Below are 18,930 nucleotides of genomic sequence, written 5' to 3'. Positions count from 1 at the left end.
CAAATTAAGGGGCCAATTTCTCATCCGTCTACAATGACATCCATGCAGAGGAAATCTGATTGAACACAATGAGTTCAGCTGCACAGCAGGAACCAGCTCATCTTGCTGTTCATTCAAATCAGCCTGGCCATTTTCTTCTTGATCATCTTCATGGTCTTCCACATCACCTTCAAGTCTTTTTGCATGTCCTCTGGAAGCGAAGCCTTCTCTGCTCCATTTCCATCCTGCGCCTTCTGGCCTCTTCTTCAGCTCTCCAGGCCACTGCTCTCTGCTTCATGGCCGCCCTTCTGGGCCTGAGGCAGAGGAAGAAAGGCAGGAAGAGCAGCTCAGCAGCAGCCCAGTAGGGCCCCTGCTGCACGGCTGCCCAGAGCAGGGGTCCCCAGGCAGGCTCGGGTGCCTCTGGGGTAGCCTGCTCCAGGCCCTCTTTGCCCAGCTCTGCATCCTCATCCAAACTGATCACCACGGGCTGTGGGAAGTGGAAGAGGAGCGGCACCAGCAGGGCAGGGACTGATTTGGACACCATGGTCTGCAGGAGGAGAGAGACAATTTGTGTTGCTTTGCACAAGAGTTGCAAACCCGTGTGTTATTAGGGAATGGCCGCTCCTGCTGTGCCAGAGCGCTCGAGCAGGGCTGAGAATCTGGTGTCAAAGTGCATTCATGTGCTCCATGTTGCATGGGGCACCCGTGTGCAGGAATAGAGAACACCTTCCCTCAGATGGGATCTGCTCTGGCAAGGCCCCTCTGGTTTTCTCCTCCACGCAGCAGTTTGCATGCAGAATGTGGGCAGATGTAACTTGGAGGTCCTCCTGCTCACCCTTGGGTTCCCCTTGCAGAGCCTCAGCCCCTGCGTTCTGTCAGGGCCCCTGGGCAGGTGGGATATTCCCAGAGGAGAGGGGCCGGCTGTGTCCCCATTGCCCCTGTCCCTTATGTGCCTGTGCTCAGGAGGGCACAGAGAGGATGGGGACTCCTGCCTGCCCCGTGTCCTGTCCGCCTGCCGGGCCTGTCCCAGGGCAGCCGGGCTGTGATTGCTGTGCTGTGTCCCCCTGTCCCTGCTGTCCCTGCTGTCCCTGCTGTCATGGCCCACTGCAGGTTCCACACCTACACAGCCATGGTGGCTCCTGAGCTCTGCAGGGACCCGAGTGACAGTCTGAGTGGTGGCACTCCTGGTTTTCTTGCATTTGGCATCGCGCAGAGCAGAGGCTGGATCACAGCACCAAAGGAGCAGCTGCTGCAGGGGAGGAAAGGAGCCTCTGCATGGCCAAGGGCTGCTGTGGTGCCCCTGTGTCAGGAATTCCCCACAGCTGACACCTGAGTCCAGCATGGACACTCACAGACACAGCGTTTGTTCAGGCATTGCCTTTATTGCATCTTGACAGGGACTGCAGCTGCCTGAGGGAAGTCACCCTCCCGAGACAGGAGGGCAGAGAGTGTAATTTTAATTAACCAATTGTGATTATAGGCATTCGTAGCGACAGTCTATATACTGTATATATGAATATTAAACAAGACACAAAATAATTATTGGATCATGATGATCAAGCAACATTTGCTGTTTTAAACAGAAATAAAGTATACTTCAGTTTTTGTTAACTGTAATAATTCTTGGTAATTTTGATGAATTATAAGTTCTATGTAATATAAGGAAAAGTGCCATTATTTATTACTACTTAATATTAAAATATTTATGTTATCTTACAAGACTAGTAATCTACATTATAGTAATAAAAAGTTTGGAAAATGTTTCTAAAGACAACTATTTTTAAAGAAAACATTTTAAATATTTCAAAACTATTTAAGAATTTGAATCATTCTCCAATCATTGCGCCTGATGCCTTCAAATGGTGCTTTCCTCCGAGCAGATGCAAAGCCTCTGTATGGGAAAGGGTTAAAATAGATGCAGTTACTACAGATCCCGTGAGGAGAGAAAGGGCAGAGGGGCAGGGTGTGTCAGGAGCCCGGAGCCTGTGCCCCGGCGCAGGGCTGTGCTGGGCAGCAAGCGCAGCTCTGTGCGCCGGCTGCTCACAAAGATGTGCGGCTCGCCTTGGCCGGCCCAGAGAGCATCTCCAGCAGGAAGCTTTTCTTCACACAGCCACTGCCTGTGCTCCTCCAAAAGCCTGCCCTGCCTACCTTCAGCATCCTGTTTGTATCCCTATTCATTCCAATCAGCCTGGCCATTTGCTTTTCTATTTCTTTCGTGGCCCGGCACATTTGCTCCATGTCTTTGAATCTCTTCCTAAGGAGCCGCCTTCTCCGCTCACTTTCCACCTTCCTCCTTCTGGCCTTTTCCTCAGCTCTCTGGGCCGCTGCTCTCTGCCTCGTGGCTGCCCTTCTGCGCCTGAGCCACCAGCCCAAAAGCAGGAGCAGCGGCTGAGCAATTTGCCAGAGCTGGTGCAGGTAGCGCAAGGCAGCCAGGAGCCAGGGTCCCCAGCCAGGCTCAGCTGGCTCTGGGGGGGCCGCTTTCATCTCCTCTGCACGGGGCTGCCCATCCCCGTGAAATCTGTCCACCACGGAAAGTGGGAACAGGAAGAGGAGCAGCACAAGCCCAGCCAGGACTGCTCTGTGCGCCATGGTCTGCAGGAGGAGAGAGACAAGGCTTTCACTGGGGCTCCCAAGGGAGCTTGTGGGGGCTGAAGTGAGGCCCGGAGGCGCAGGGATGTGAGGGCAGAAGCAGAGGGCCCCGGGCAGCTGGCAGGCAGCAGGGCCTGTGCCAGTGGGCCAGCAGCAGCAGCCCCGTGCCCCGGCCAAGGCGCCGGCCCCAGGGGCTGGCCCTGGGTGCAGGGGGACAATGCAGGCCCGGGTGCGGCGCTTGTGGCCCGGCCCTGGCCCGGCCCAGCCCCGCCACGTGCGCACTCACCGCTTGCCCAGGCTGTGCTGGGCCAGCGTTACCTGCGGGGGCCTTTTCCAGCTGCCCCCATTGTGACACGCTGCCCCTGGTGTCACAGGGGCCAGAGGCATCACAGCCGGGCCAGCCCTGCCCTTGGTGCCCAGCCCAGCTCAGGGGCTCCCAGTGGGCCCAGCAATGAAAGCCCCGGCAGGCAGCAAGTGCAGCCCCTCTGGGAGGGGATGGGCCCCAGGGGCTCCCTTCACAAAGCAGGCAGAAGTTGCCAGACATGTTGTGGAAGAGAAAAGAATATAACTGATAATCTCGAATAGGATACATAATATCAACTATGAGAGCACCAGAGGTGCTTCTGTGATGGCGCTGGTTTTTCTCTCTTTCTCTGTGGAGTAGGTGAGGGTGGCTCAGTTTTCCTGCCTGAGTCTTCCCAGATGCAGCCCATCCAAGAGCTCTGTGAAACCTTCCCATTGTCGGACATCACTGAGATGGAACAGTAGCCAGGCCACCTCCAGGCTCCTCTAGATCAAGAAGCAGCACACGGCTGGTTCTGGCAGAGAATTTCAGCTGTTTTGTACGAGAGTGGCACAAATTGGCCACTCGTGCTGTAGCGGAACAGCTGAGCAAGGGGCAGGAATCTCAGGTGCGAGCGCATTCATGCGCTCCAGCTGGCAGGGCCCCAGCGCCCGCCCTGTGCCCTCGCGCACGGACGGACAGGCTGGGCCCTGCTCGCTGCCCTCACGGGGGCACTCCTGGCCCCAGCGCTCTCCAAGGCCTTCTCCAGGGGCGCCTTCCTGCGGCCTTTCCGTGCCTGCACCAGGCCCAGCAGAGCCCTGCAGAGGGGCTGTGGGCCAGGGCCTGCAGGGCCAGCGCCAGGGCCAATGGCTTCTTCCCCCTGCCACAGGGCAGGCCGAGCTGGGCTCTGGGGAAGGAAGCCTTGGCTGTGAGGGCTGTGAGGCCCTGGCACAGGGCGCTCAGAGCAGCTGCGGCTGCCCCGTCCCTGCAAGTGTTCCAGTCCAGGCTGGATGGGCCTTGGAGCAGCCTGGCCCAGCCAGAGGTGTCCCAGCCCATGGCACAGGGGTAGAACTGGATGGCCTTGGAGGCCACTGTGGACACTCACAGACACAGTGTTTGTTCAAGCACTGCCTTTGTTGGAACTCTGCACTGACTGCAGCTCCAGAGGGAACAGAATGCCACAAGAAATGAGGGCAGGCAGTGTCCTTTTGAAAATCTATCATATACTTTAAACATCCTCAGGAACAAATCACAGTAATAGTCATCCTTACCTTAAGAATTTTTTTCTAGAGCGTTCTAAAAGATATATGAACTAATAGAATGACAATGGTGTTTGGACATTGTAGAGTGTGAAAAGTTACTTAGTATGACAAAGATTCAACACATATCAATTCTGGTTCATTGCCATAATTCGCAGTAATTGTTACAATTAATGATAATTACTATGTAGTAAGTAGAATGTAGAATCATTCTAATAGAATTAGTAGTTGTCTTTTATATAATTCCTACCAAAATGTACAATTTTTATACTATACAATGAAATTCTTTATAGATAAAAAAATAAGCTATCTAAATTATTTCTAAACTAAGTATGAAGTTAAATCAATATCCATCTAATGCGTGCCTCGGCCACGTTTCGGGGTATCCCCGTCCGGCTGTGGCTGCTCCGGATAGCACAGTCCTGTCCAGCACAGCCTGCCTGGACTCCCAGGCAGCTTCCAGCTGCAGGCTACCTTAGCAAGCTCAGCTCATGGGGGATATCAGCTCTTTAGTGATTATCAGCAAATCATTTGGGATTTCAGCTCTTTGGCTTGCTAAGTGCCTTGGGCAGATGCAGGGAGAGAGAGGAGAAGGCTGTGTGAGGTTCCACAGAGATGTCTTTATTGGGCTCTTCTGCAAAGGTTTTCAGGGACAGCCTCTTCTGCCAATCTGGGTGAAAGTAAAGGTTTTTATAGCATTCAGGGGTTTCAGAAATTGTTCAATAATAAGGGTTGAGGCGAAAGTGACCTATAGTCGTAGAGAGAGATAAGCAGGGGCCCAAAGGCGGAAGAGGGGCATCTTAGGCCCAGCCATCATGACTCGGCATTTCCTGCCTTAGTCTGCTGAACGCCAGGGAGGCCTTGCAGGCCCTGTGCCTGCCCCATCCATCCATCCATCCATCCGGCCCAATCCTGCTTCAAATGCCTCCATCCTCGAGCAAATGCAAAGCTTCTGTATGGAAAAGGGTTCAAATAGATACAGTTAACACGGATAAAGTAAGAGAGAGGGCAGAGGGGCAGGGTGTGTCAGGAGCCCTGAGCCTGTGCCCCGGCGCAGGGCGGTGCTGGGCAGCAAGCGCAGCTCTGTGCGCTGGCTGCTGACAAAGATGTGTGGCTCGCCTTGGCCGGCCCAGAGAGCATCCCGCTCACCTTGCTGTTCATTCAAATCAGCCTGGCCATTTTCTTCTTGATCATCTTCATGGTCCTCCACATCTCCTTCAAGTCTTTGCATGCCCTCTTTAAGCGAAGCCTTCTCTGCTCCATTTCCATCCTGCGCCTTCTGGCCTCTTCTTCAGCTCTCCGGGCCGCTGCTCTCTGCTTCATGGCTGCCCTTCTGCGCCTGAGGCAGAGGAAGAAAGGCAGGAAGAGCAGCTCAGCAGCAGCCCAGTAGGGCCCCTGCTGCACGGCTGCCCAGAGCAGGGGTCCCCAGGCAGGCTCGGGTGCCTCTGGGGTAGCCTGCTCCAGGCCCTCTTTGCCCAGCTCTGCATCCTCATCCCAACTGATCACCACGGGCCGTGGGAAGTGGAAGAGGACCAGCAGGCGTGGCTGGGGAAGCCACGGGACTCATGGGGGAATTGAAGCCTGGCCCCAGGCTGCTCACTTGTTCTGGCCTGGCAACAGCCTTCTCCAGGAGCAAATCCAGCAGGGCGGCACTGGTCTCATGACTGAGGAGCTCTGAGTGAGCTCTGAGCCCAGTGCCCATGGTGCTGGTCTCTTCCTGCCCAATGCTCCGGATAAAGTCGCAGTCGAGCTGTAGGAGAAGGGCAAGAGGCCGGGGATGTTGCAAGGAGTGCTGCACACACGGTTCTGGGCTGAGCAGGGACAGCAGGCCCAGCCCAGGTGGGGGTGGCTGCAGGTACCTGCGCTGTTCTGCGGAAGCGGCCACGGCTGGATTCCTGCTCTTGTGTGCGCTCCAGGGCTACATCTGGCAAAGAGCGAGCGCAGCCAGAGCTGAGGGGCTGCGGGAGAGGCCGGAGAACAGAGCCCAGCCCTGCGCTGCCCAGGCAGGGAGAGCTCCGGGATGGCCCAGGGGATGGAGCACGGCCACTGCGGGGTGTCTGCCCGGCCCCTCTTCCCTCCTGTCCATGGGCATTTCCCCAGGGGATGGCATGGCATGGCATGGCATGGCATGGCATGGCATGGCATGGCATGGCATGGCATGGCATGGCATGGCATGGCATGGCATGGCATGGCATGGCATGGCGCCAATTGGCAGCTGGCTCCAGCCCTGCAGCCCAGCTCTGCCACTCACCCTCCTGCGGTGGATGGAACGGCACCACCTCTTCTGTCTCCTGTGCTGGGGCAGCTCCAGGGCCTTCTTCTTCCTCCTCCTCCTCCACCACCCAGGCCAGCTTGGGCACTCTCGGGGGTCTCTGCTCCATGGCTGTGCCTGGAGCTACTTGCAGGAGAGATGCCTTGGGAAAGCTCCAGGGCACCAAGTCCCACGCTCTGCCCTTGAGGGCAGCTGCAGAATAGAAGCCTCAGGAAGGCCACGGGTCTGCGAGTCCTGTGCTCTGGCCTCGAGCTCAGCTGCAGGAACAGCGCCACGGAGAAGCTCCGGGTCAGACGGGAGCGAGTGCGCTGTGCGGGGGCTCCTCACGGCACCGCTCTGTCCCGTTGTGCCCCGTTGCGTGTTGCCAGCAGCCGGGCAAGCTTCTATTTCCCACGTGTCACAAAGGGGCCTTGGACACCGGCTTCCGTTCCATGGCACGGTGACCGTGCTGCAGCGTGCCACCCAGGGCCCTTGCACACACTGCCTTCTGCCCCGGGGCCGCCCCCGGCCCAGCCAAAGTGGCCCAGCTTGGAAGGAATCCCTGGCCCCAGGTGTCTGAGACAGCCCGCACAGGATCTTTAGCAAGGGCTCAGAGCATCAGCAAACGCTGCCCGGCTCTGTGGGCTCAGTCCTATCCCCATATCTTTCCCCGAGAGCATTTGAATTTCTAAATGAGAATCATTTGAAGGGAGGGGATTGACATTTTCCATTTCAGAGAAGGCTTCTGCCTTCCTTAGCAGACACCTGTCTTTTCAAACCAAGACAATTGTTTATCATCTTGCAGATCCGCACTTGCTGGGCAGCCCCGTTTTACACCCAGGGCCTGGAGAACCATTCCCAGCAACTGGGAAAATCCTAGCTGCTCCATCCACCCAGAGATGAGGTCTCCAAATTTGCCCCGAAAGTGGCTCCAGCTTTTAGAGGCCAAAAAGAGCAAGTCCCAGTGACTTGATGATAGTTTTAGCCCAGAAAGCCCTGCAGCTGATGGCACACTTGACAATCAGCAGGGGACACAGCTAGGCCAAAGCCCAGAGCTCTGCCGGGAGCCTTTCTCCTCAAATACCCTTCAAACAAACCTCCATGCAAGTCAGTTGGGAAAGTTTCTTCAAATGATCCATTTCTGGCACTACAGAACTGCACAGGGTTCTGTGAAAGATTCTAAAGCAGCTGCTCTGGAGTCCAAGAGCCAGCACTAAGAGTCCTTGACACCTATTTGTAGCTAAATCGCACTTTGGGCGGTTTGAAGGAGTTTGGAAGGAGCTAGAGAGCGGACCTCTGAGTTTTTCAGATGATGCCATTGCTTTTTCTTCTCTTCTCCATAGACAGGAAGGGTGAGTTTGGCTCCCATCTGCACCGCATGGCTCACAGGGCCGCAAGACTTGTAGTTACAAGAGCTTTGAAGGATTTCTTGGTCAAGAAGACACGACCACCAAGGATATTTATGTTTTGGAGCCAATCCTTCAGTATTTCGTCTTACGGACTCATGCTCTCGGGGTCTCTGGCTGGTCAGAGTGAGCCCGAGATAAGTTCCACAGTCTCTTTTCCCAGCCCGGCGCTCGAAGAAGGAGTCAGAGCTCTTCATTTCTGGCTCTCAAGGTTGTTTCTTGGATCTTATCTATAAAATTCTTTCTCCTGCCCCAGGCCAGTGTTATCTTTTAATCCTAAAAACTGCCTGTACAATATTTACAATGACTTTCCAATACCTATCACCTAGACAGTGAGCTTCTACTGCAAACCAATCTAAAAGTGCCACCATCACAGCAGAAGATGGAGGCCAAGAAGAAGAAGAAAAAGAAGGAGAAAGGCTGGACAAGCCCAGATTCTTCCATCTTGCCCCCTGAAGCCCCATTCTAAAAACCCCAACAATCTATTTTTCACCCTGGGATAAATTCACTATCATTCTACTGAAACTTTGGCAGCTTGTCATTCTTCCTACAAAGTTGGTAATTGATTTTTCCAAGGGCTAAATCAAAGGCACAGGGGTCTTGGGCTCTGTGCCAGGGTCTCTGAATGCCCTGGGCAGGGGCTCGAGTCCTCCAGGGCAGCCAGAGGAATTTCCTGCGTTCCCACATCATGCCACAGTGTAAGCTGTAATCTTCCTTAGCCAATCGTGTTATGACACACAAACCTCCAGCACTGCATCCTAAACTTCTTGTTTACCATTGGAACTACTTTGATTTTTTCTAGATCTTGAACTCTAACACACTAAACTTTCCTCCACTTAAACTTTCCTCCCCATGTGTGGTGGTTTGACAGGAAATATGTTTTCTGGGATGCTGTGGTTAGGCCATGGATGTTCCGATTTGAATATTGGCTCCGGGTTTTGCCACTGGGGCATTGGATGCGCCTCTGAGAACACAGGGGTTAAAAGCAGAGCACTTGTGGGGGAAGTTCTCTTGGGTTTCCATGGGGAAAGAGTTCGGGTCTCTGCCCCGGCCCAGCTGCTGGCTGGGCCGGCGGAGGGGAAAAGCCATGTGGCTGGGAGAGGTAGGCCTGAGCCCGGGGCTGGAAGGGTGGAAGAGAGAGAGAGAGACACCGGGAGCCATTGGGCAGCCCCCCGGGAGACAGAGAGAGAGAGAGAGAGCCGGTGCCTGGGACTGTGACCTTGAACCTTGATAAACATGGGCCTGTGCCGGCAGCACGGCTGGGACGGAGAAGAAGGGGGGGTGCAGCCAGCCGCTTGTAGGAGCTTTTAACCCCTTTTTGGAGAATGAGAACTTTACAGAACATTGACCTTTCCTAGAAGAGAGAGAGAGTGGAAGATGAAGAAGGAAATGGGCAAGTGTGAGAGAGGTCTGGGCAAGTGAGAGATGTTGGAAGAATAGAGAAGAATCCTAGTGGGAAGAGATGATGGAGTGGCTTTTGCTGGACTCTTTTTGTACAGCCATGGACAGAACCATGTTCCTTGTGACACAGAGACTGCATCCAGGGGGAGGCAATGCCTCAGGACCAAGAGGGTTCAGTGTTGGTGCCCCTCGGCCCCAGGGGGTGAAATATGGGGGGGACAGGTGTCCCAAAGGAGAGACTGTGCCCTTTTTGGATCGGGACAAAGCATCCTTAAAAAGACAACCCTAGAAGCAGCTCTGGTCCGTGTTCAGTGGTGAGAGTGCTGGACATGAAAGGAAGAGGTCCCCATTGGCACAAGAAGGACTCCTTCTCCTCTTGATGAATGAGGATTGAGTATTCTGAAGGGTGGTGCCGGACTGAGAGTCGATGATTTGGGGGATGTATTGTGTTGGGAATTTGGTGGGGAGGAGGAGGAGATGTATTTGTAAAGTTTTCATTTTCCTTGTGTGTTTCTTTTATTTTGTTGTTTTTTTCCTTTCCCTTGTAGTTTAGTTAATAATTTATTTTTTTTTCCCAAGTGGGAGCCTGCTGTGCTTATTCCTGGTCCCATCTCACAGCAGAAACCAGGGAGAGGGTATTCTCATGGGGGCACTGGCATTGTGCCAGTGTCAAACCATGACACAGTGTAGGGGGTTGTGCTGCTTAAGGGGGAGCCAGGGGCTGCCTCAGCAGTTCCTACTCTCATCTGGTCATTTGGGTTGGCCTTGACATCCCAAGTATGGCTTTGTCAGCCTGAGACGCAGGAGAGGGGTTTCATTCTTCACTTCCATGTATCCACAAGCCCTGGTTTTGACAATAATTCAGAAATTTGGGGAAGAACAGACAAATTAATGAAACAGTGTGGCCAAGCAGATGCAGAGACAAGGAGATGAGCAGCAGGGTGCTGGAAAGGAGCCCTGCTCTGAGGCTGATCCACTCCTCTGTGCCCCTCGGCAAGGTGGGGAAGGGGCTGTAAAGCCCCGTTTGAGCTGAAAGCACGAAGCAACTGCAGTTCCCCCCATCTTCCGAGGGCAGAGAGAAGCGAGCACGGCGCGGAATTGCAAAGCACAGCCCTGCAGCCCCGCGCTGCCCTCTCCCTCTTTCTCCATGCGCGCAGCCCAGCGGTGGCCACAGGGCAGGGTGACCCCGCCGCCCGCGGCCGCCCGCACCCGGCACAGGCGGCGATCGCCAGCCCCCCGCAGCATCTGGGGCTCAGGCTGCCTCTTGCCGGGCACCTCATCGCTCTCCATCCATGCTGCTGGTCCGGGATGAGCCTGCGGCCGCCCAGAGCAGCATCTGCCCGCGGCAGGAGCAGCGCTGCCGGCCCCGGGCTGCGAGCGGGCGGCCCCGGCCGATGCTTCCCGAGCGGCTGCAGGCGCTTGTCGTGAGAAAGGAATGTTCTTCCTGTGCCGCCCCATCCCCTTTCAGAGCCCTGCGTTTCCCAGCCGGCCGGATGATTCCCTTCCCAATATATTCTTCCCTTCAGCTGTATGTCACTATTTCAGGGGTTTCTCCAGCCTGTAGTAACATAGTCAGTCTTTATGCTGGCTTAGGGGAAACATTTCCCTGCAAGACTCAGAGCTTGAGCTCATCTCCTTGCCCCAGTGAGGGATTCACCTGCAAAGTGCACGCAGGCGCCTCTGTGACTTTTTTGGATGCAGCTCTTGGAAGAGGCTGCCCAGAGAAGCTGTGGCTGCCCCGGATCCCTGGGAGTGTCCAAGGCCAGGCTGGAAGGAGCTTGGAGCAATAGGATAGTGGAAGGCATTGGAATGAATGATCTTTAGTGTCCCTTCCCACCCAAACCATTCTGGGATTCTGTGATTTGTCTCTGCTTAGGCATGTCCATGCGGACACCTGAGACTTGGGCTTTCATGCCACCCTTTCCCACTGGAGTGGCAGGAAAGGGGCTGGCTTGGTGGTCTTTTGAGAGCTGCTGAAATCCAGACACAGCAGCCCTCACCCTGAAGAAAGGCAAGGCTGTTCCATTTCCTTGTTACTGCTGCCAGATTTTGGAGCCTCATTCTCTGCAGCCAGAAGAAGAAACACTTCACCCACTGAGTGGCCAGCACGGAGGGAAGGAGAGCAGCTGTGTGCTGGTGCCTGTCCTCTGCAAGGGGACACACTGTCACCCTGCCCCAGCCCTTGTGAGCCAGTCCCTGCAGAGCTGCTCTGGCCATTGCCACAAGCTCCTGGAGCTTGGTCCAAGGTTTGTTGCAGTGCAATGGAAGGCTAGACGATGGCTTAATAAACTGAAGACCTAAGAAGAATTAAAAAAAAAAAATTAGGAAATAAAGAAGAAACAAGAAGCATAAGTAGGGTTTAGGCCAGAGAAGTGATCTTTCCAAAGCTGGGCAAGGAAAGCTTCTTGATTCGGCAGGATCTTAGACTTGTGGATGATAAATGCATTTTTGTTTGGTTCAATTCTGACTTTTGCTTTCAGCATGTGATGATTTTTAACCAAAAATATGCCAGAAACTGAGCTGCACTTTTGCTATCCTGCACAGGCTCCCCCCAGATCCTCTCTACAACATCACTCTGAGCTCTCAGTAGTGCTGTTTTAGGCATAGAAACATTTGGGGTGTGCAGGTGCTGACAAAAACAGTGGGGAAGTCACAGGCTAGGCTCCAACAACTCGAAAGCTCTGTTTTACAGTGATCACAGTGACCTTCCATGGGTGAGAGAGAGGAGGTTTGAGCCTCTTCAAAACATCCACTCCAACTGCAGTTTCCCAAAGAGGAAGATCTTCCCTGGGAGCCTCGCACAGGGTGAAACACTCTCGCTGCAGCTGAGGGCAGAGGTTGTGTTTAAACAGGAGGGTGAGGAGCAGGCTCACTCAGCCATCCCATGTGCATGAAAAGCAGCTCCAGAGCTTCTGGTCTGATTTTTCAGCAGCTCACAGGGCCATGGAGTTGCTGGATGTGTTTTTGTGACCCCCCTCACCCAGAGCATGAGCCCTCTGCTCATTTGGCAGAGAGAGCAAGTGACCAAGGCATCTGGTGGATCTTCAGGGTGAGCTTTGAGAGCAAAGCCCTTGGACACACACACACACACAAAGGTGGTGCCTGCCAGCAAAAACCTTGGATTTTTTTCAGTATGGGAAGATACATCTCAGGATTGGCTCATCCCCACAACCTCAGCACAAACTCAGAGCAACACAGGGGAGTACTCTGAAAAGCATGGGCTTTGCATTTTGGACACCTCTCCAAGCCCATGTGAAGGATTCCCTGGGGAATGTACTCCTGGCTCCATCCATACTGACTGCACAGTCACTCCTGGCATTGCCACAGCTTGCTTTGTCCAAGTGTGGGTGGCTGTGGCTTTTGTGTCCCAAAGGGGACAGTCCTCCACTTCATAGCTGTGTTTTCTTCACTGAGTGGATTATTTGCTTCGCTCCTGAGGTGAAAACCAGCGTGCATACAAAACAGGCAAAATTGGTTTGGGGAATAAAATCAGGGAATGATGGGGTGGAAAAATGGCAAAAATAGGCAGAAAACTGGCCTGGCATTATCAATGTAATTCTTAGGGCTAAGAACCAGCAGGTGACAAACAGGTGCCGTTTTTCTGGGATAAAAGGATCCGTGCCACTTCAAATAGCATAAAAACCTTGCCTGTGGCTGGGTCTCCATGGGCTGTGCCTCTCTCCCTTGAAGCCATCCATGCGGGAGTGTGACAGCACCAAGGGCAGCCCCAGGTGTCCCTGTGCCTCGTGTCACTGTCCTTGGCGGGCCAGCTGTCCCCTTTGTGGCCTGGCATGTGGCACGGGGGGCTCAGAGCCCGGCAGGGCCGCGCAGCCGGAGCAGCAGGGCTCCCACCGCCCCGTCCCGCAACGCTTTGTCCTTGGCTGCCGCTCTCGGTGCGCGGACAAAGACCTACGAGCCAACAGGAATCATCCTTTGGAGTCTGCACTGACAGCATGGAGAAACACTGATGGGATCATTTAATAAAATCCACACTGTTTCCTTGGGGAAGCTGAATAAACAGCGCTATCAGGAGCTGCCCCAGCCAGCCCTTGAAGGCCAGCAGTGCATGCTGCTGGGATCGTGCTCCTTGCACGCGGAGGGAGGCAGGGAGCTGGATCCAAGGGCTCATTAATCAAACGGGAGTTTGGCTCTGCTTTGGCCCACATGGAAGCCGGGATGCTGCACAAACACACCCTTCCCTTTGGCCGTGAGCTGGCCACCTCCTCAGGCCAGCTGCAGGTGAGGGATGCACAGAGGAATGTGTGACGCCTCTTGTTTGCATTCCCCCTCACATCCAGGGAGGAGCCCGGGTCCCTCTGGGGCTGGTCCTGGCTGAGAATCCCCCTTGCTGCTCTTTCTGTGGAGAGCAGCTCAGTTAATCCATGCCAGCTTCTTCTCCTCCTGCCCACTGTTGTCTGGGGACTGCCAACCCCCCGTCCCTGCTTGACACGTTTGGAGTAAGGCTGGGTGTGGACGTGTTCATGGAATCACAGAATCCCCAAATGGTTCAGGCTGGAAAGGATCTTAAAGCTCATCCAGTCCCACCCCCTGCCACAGGACACCTTCCAGCATCCCAGATTGCTCCAAGCCCATCCAGCCTGGCATGGAACATTTCCAGGGATGGGGCAGCCACAACATCCACACCCACAAATATTAATGAATGTTGGACTTGAGACAGCACCTAAATCCATTCCTCCTTTATTAAGCTGATCCTAAGATGCATTAGGATCCAGGGGAATCAAGGAGTTCTCAATGCCTACCCTTGTATCTCCGTTCTTGGAGCCATGTCACTGAGAATTTCAGTGTTTGTTTAAAAACTTTTCTCAGATAAGGTGTGAAGCCTGAGATCACTTTCAAGACTCAAAATTTTGCTCTCAAGAAAATTAGCTTTTAAAAAATGCCGTGGTTTGAGCCAGTGTCACAGTTTCAGGGAGTTTCAGGCGAGGAGTCCACAGCCCCATCAGTGCCAAGCCTTCCCTTCTAAGAACATCTTCCCCCCCTTTTCCTCCCTTCCCACCTTAAAGAAGAAGCTGAGGAAGCTGGAGCCAGTGCTGCTGTTGCCATCACTGCTTCTGGAATTTCCTTGGCAAGTGTGGCTTTTCTCCCATTTCTGTCCCTGCTGACTTCATCCTTTCAGCCCCTCTCCTACTTCTGGAGGTCTTGGTGGGCTCCATCCTCCAAAACCTCAACTGGCCTTTTAGGAAATCTAACATTTCTTCCTGTGAGTCCTCCGTTGAAAGCTTGTGGCCATTGCACCTTTCAGTGAGGCCAAAAACCTCAATTTATATCACTTCAACTTACTTCTGACTCCCACAATTAGTTAATCTTGCATTGATGACTGCCCATTCTGAATCATGGGTCTGGTGCTGGGACATTCAGTGCATTCAGACCAAGGGGTCTCCTGACTTTCCTTAGTCTTTGGGTTTGGACTCTGTCCTGGTGCAGTTTTCATCAGATTTGGACCAGAGGGTGCTGGACACTGGAACAGACTCCCCAGGGAATGGTCCCAGCCCCTGTGAATTCAAGGAATGTTTGGACAAGGCTCTCAGACCTGTGGTGGGATGTCCTGCGCAGGGCCATGAGTCAGACTCATGATCCCTGTGAGTCCCTTCCAGCTCAGGATATTCTTGGATTTGTTGGAGTCAGTCATGGATATGGACAAGACACCTCAGGGTGGATCCCTTTCTCTGCTCTCTGCTATTCTGCTCTTTCCTGGCAATCTCCAAGAAAATTGCTCTGCACTAATCTTTTTTTATCAATTGCAGCAGCTTGCTGGGCTTTCTTCTAAATCTTCCAGATGTATTTGATCAGCCATGCAAAACACTTTTCATTTTCTCCTGAACTTTGCTTTTCTCTTGAATAAAAAGTGCAGCCAGACTGGCTTAAGAGGTTTTCTTGAGGCACTACCACTTTCCTTTCTGTCTTATGGACCGTGTTTTGCCTTTTAATTTCACCAACGTGACACCTTGGTTGGACAGGGCCAGGTGATTTCCTCATTTGGATCCAGTGGGGCTGGGATTTCCAGCCCTAAACTCCTTGGACTCTGGCACCAAAAATCGATCATAACATCACACAGCAGCTTCTCCCTTTTAAACTTTCTCTGAAATAACCAAAACAGCTCTTACAATTCCTTTCGCTTACAGCTTACAGCTTACACTGTGGCATGAGTGTCTCATATCTCGCGACCCCTCCCGAGACCCCTCTTAGGACCCATCCGCACCCCCCAGGTCCCCCCACAGTGCCCCAGGACCCCTCCCCAGACCCCCCCAAACCCCCGGACCCCTCCCCAAAGCCCCCCCAGACCCCCCGCACCCTCCCCCGCCCCCCCCGATCCCCTCTCAGGCCCCTCCCGCTCCTGTCCCGAGCCCGGGGGGTCCCGGCGGCGGCGGGGAAGGGGGCGCCGCTTCCGGCTCACCTCTGATTGGCTGGGACGGCGAGGGGGAGGCGGGCCTTGCTGAGGGGAGCCGCGCCGTGATTGGTTAGTTCAGGGATGTGCAGCACTCTGATTGGTTGGTTCGGGGCGGGGCGCGCCGTCATAGCTGAGAGCCCGCACACGCGGTGGAGGCGCGAGATTCTGAGGGAGAGCGGAGCTGAGGTGGGGCCGGGGGCAAACTGGGGGGGTTTGGGGCGGGTCTCAGGGGAAATTGGGTATTTTTAGGGGCATCGACAGGAAACACGAGGGTGTACGGTGGGTTTGGGGGGAATGAGGGGGTCTGAGGGGGCTTTAGGGAGCTTTGGGGGGAGCTTGAGAGCGTCTGGAGCGTTCTCAGGTGGGTTTAGGGGGAACTGAGAGGAATTGGGAGAGTCTGAGGGGATTTTGGGGGATTGCGAGAGGATCTGGGCCGTTCTGAGGTGGGTCTGGGGAATTTCGAGGAGTCTGAGGCGATTTCATGAGGTTTGGGGGGATTGAGGCGTCTGAGGGGGATTTGGGGCAGTTTGATGGATTTGGGGGCGTCTCAGGTGGGTCTGGGGTGAATTTTGGGGAGAACTGGGGGGGGTTGAGGGTCCTGGGGAGGTTTTTGGGGTCCTGGGGAGGGTTTGGGGGTCCAGAGAGGTTCTGGGCCAACACTGGGGGAGCTCTGCGGGGTTGGGCGTTCCTGGAGGGGTCCCGGGGGAGATTTGGGCGTCCCGGGGGGTCCCAGGCCCACCCTGAACCGGGGTCTGAGGGTTTCGGGGGGAGGGGGCACAGCAGGGGTTCCCCCCCCCCCCCCGGTTTTTGGGGGGTCTCCCATGGTGCCCCCTCCCCAAAAAGGTCCCAGGGCCCCCTGAAGTGGCTCCTTTCCACCGGCCGGTGCCCCCTGATCCAGGACGGCCCCACTGAGTCTGAGGGGGTTTGTGGGGACTTTGGGGTTCTGAGAGGGGTTTTGGGGATTTGGGGGTGGCTTTTTTGGGATTTTGTTGGGAGTTTAGGAGGGATTATTGGGGTTTTTGGGAAGAATTATTGGGTTTTGGGATGGTTATGTGATTTTGGGGGGTTTTGTTGATTTGGGGTGTTTTGGATTTTTGGTGTTTTGTTGGGGTTGTGGGGGCTTTTGGGGGGAGATTTATTGAAAATTTAGTGAGTTTTTTAAAATTTTGGTGAGTTCCACTGGGATGTTTGGTGATTCTCTGGGGTTTTTGAGGGTTTTCTTGTAATGTTTGGGGATTTGTGGGGTTTTAGTGGAATTTTAGGGGGGTTTTGGGGCATTCCCTGGGTGTGGGGAAGGGCTGAGAGGCACCAAAATCTCCTTAAAAGCCCCAAAAGTCCCAATAAAACCCACAAAATCCCAATTAAATCTCTCAAAATCCCATTAGAACACCCCAGAATCCCCATATAAACCCACAAAATCCTTTGAAATCCCAATAACCCCAAAAATCCAGATTAAACTCCGCAAATCCCCCCAAAATGTCCCCAAAACCATTAAAAGCCCCACAAAATCTCCCCCAAGATCCAAGGAAATCCTGGCAACACCCAAAAAACCCCACAAAACCCCACAAATCCCACCAGAAATCCCCAAAAAATCCAAATCCCCAATTAATCCCTCTGAATGCCACCACAATTCCAATAAAATGCCCCAAAATCTCAATAAAACCCCAGGAATTTCTGAGAATCCCAAAAAATCCCAACTAAATCCCAGTAAAATCCCCAAAATTCAAAAAGAGCCACAAGAAATTTCAATAAACTCCCAACCACCCCCAGAAAACTCCCCCTCAAAATGCCAAGAAAATCCCTCAAAATCCAAACCCCCAAAATCCACAAAACCAGCCACTCCCAGTCAATCCCAGTGTGATTCCAGTCGCTCTCAATGAGATCCCAGTGTAACCCAGCATGGACTCAGCTGCTCTCACTGGGATCCCAGTGTGATCCCAGTTGCTCCCAGCATAATTCCAGCTGTTCCCAGTTCCTCCCATGATGATCCCAGTTGCCCCAAGAATAGTCCCAGTCCCTCCCAGCAGGGTCCCAGTCGTGCCCAGTTGCCTCCAGGGTAGATTCAGTTTCCCCCAGCATCGTCCCAGTTGCTCCCAGCATGATCCCAGCTGTTCCCAGGGTGGTTCCAGTGCCCCCAGTATGGTTAGAGACACTCCCAGTATGTTTCAGTTACCTCAGAATGATCCCAGTCTTTCCCAGTTCCTCCCAGTTTCCTCTGGCATCATCCCAGTTTCCATCTGTTGCTCAAAGGGTGGCCCCAGTTGCTCCCAGGATGATCCCAGTTGCCCCAGTTGTAGTCTCAGTCCTCTCAGCATGGTTCCAGAACCTTCCAGCCGATCCCAGTTGCTCCCAGTGGGTCACATTTTCCTCCCAACATGGGCCCAGTAGTTCTCAGTAAGCCCCAGTCAGGTTCCATTCACACCCAGTATAATCCCAGTATGAGTGTAGCCACTCCCAGTATGATCCCAGTCCCTTGCAGTCTAATCCCAGTTGCTCCCAGTCACTCCCAGTCTGATGCCAGTGCCCCCAGTGGGATCCCAGTTGCTCCCAGCATGGGCCCAGCTGTTCCCAGTGTGCTTCCATCACTCCCCTATGGTTACAGACACTCCCAGGATGGTCCCAGTTGAACCCAGTTGCCCCTGCTCTAGTCCCAGTCCCTCCCCAGATGATCCCAGTCCCTCCCAGCATGGTCCCACTCACTCCCAGTTGCCCCCAGTGTGGTCCCAGTTCTCCCTAGCATGGTCCCAGTTGTTCCCAGTGTGGTTCCAGTCCCCCCAGGATGGTTCCAGACACTCCCAGTAGATCCCAGTTGCCCCCAGCATGCATCCAGTCCTTCCCAGTTGCTCCAGTTTTTCTTGCAGCATCATCCCAGTTTCCCTCAGCTGCTCCCAGTAGCCCAAAGTGTGATCCCAGTCGCTCCCTTTCAACCCCAATATGATCCCAGTAAGCTCCAGTTTGATCCCAGTCACATGCCAGCCCCCCCAGTGGGGTCCCAGTATAATCCCAGTTGCTTCCAGTCTCTCCCAGTATGGTCCCAGCTGCCTCCCGTGTGGTTCCAGTTGCTCCCTAGATCAGCCCAGTCAGTCCCAGTATGATGCCATTTGCTGCCAGCGTGCTCCCAGTTGCTCCCAGTTGCTCCCAGTCAGGCCCAGTCTGGGGGATGATGTGCAGGGTGTGTTCCCAGTCCCTCTCAGATCCTCCCAGTATTAGTCCAGTCCCTCCCAGTATGATCCAGAGATGAGCCCAGTGTGCTCCCAGTCCCTGCCAGTATGAACCAGTTGTGCTCCACATGGTTCCAGTTGCTCTCTTTCACCCTCACTTTTGTTCCAGTCACTCCCAGTATCCCCCAGTGT

Source organism: Agelaius tricolor, unplaced genomic scaffold (assembly GCF_023055355.1).
Source record: "Agelaius tricolor isolate 1412-34295 unplaced genomic scaffold, bAgeTri1.0.p SCAF_61, whole genome shotgun sequence".
Lineage (NCBI taxonomy): Eukaryota > Metazoa > Chordata > Aves > Passeriformes > Icteridae > Agelaius > Agelaius tricolor.
Note: the sequence above shows the minus strand (reverse complement) of the source record.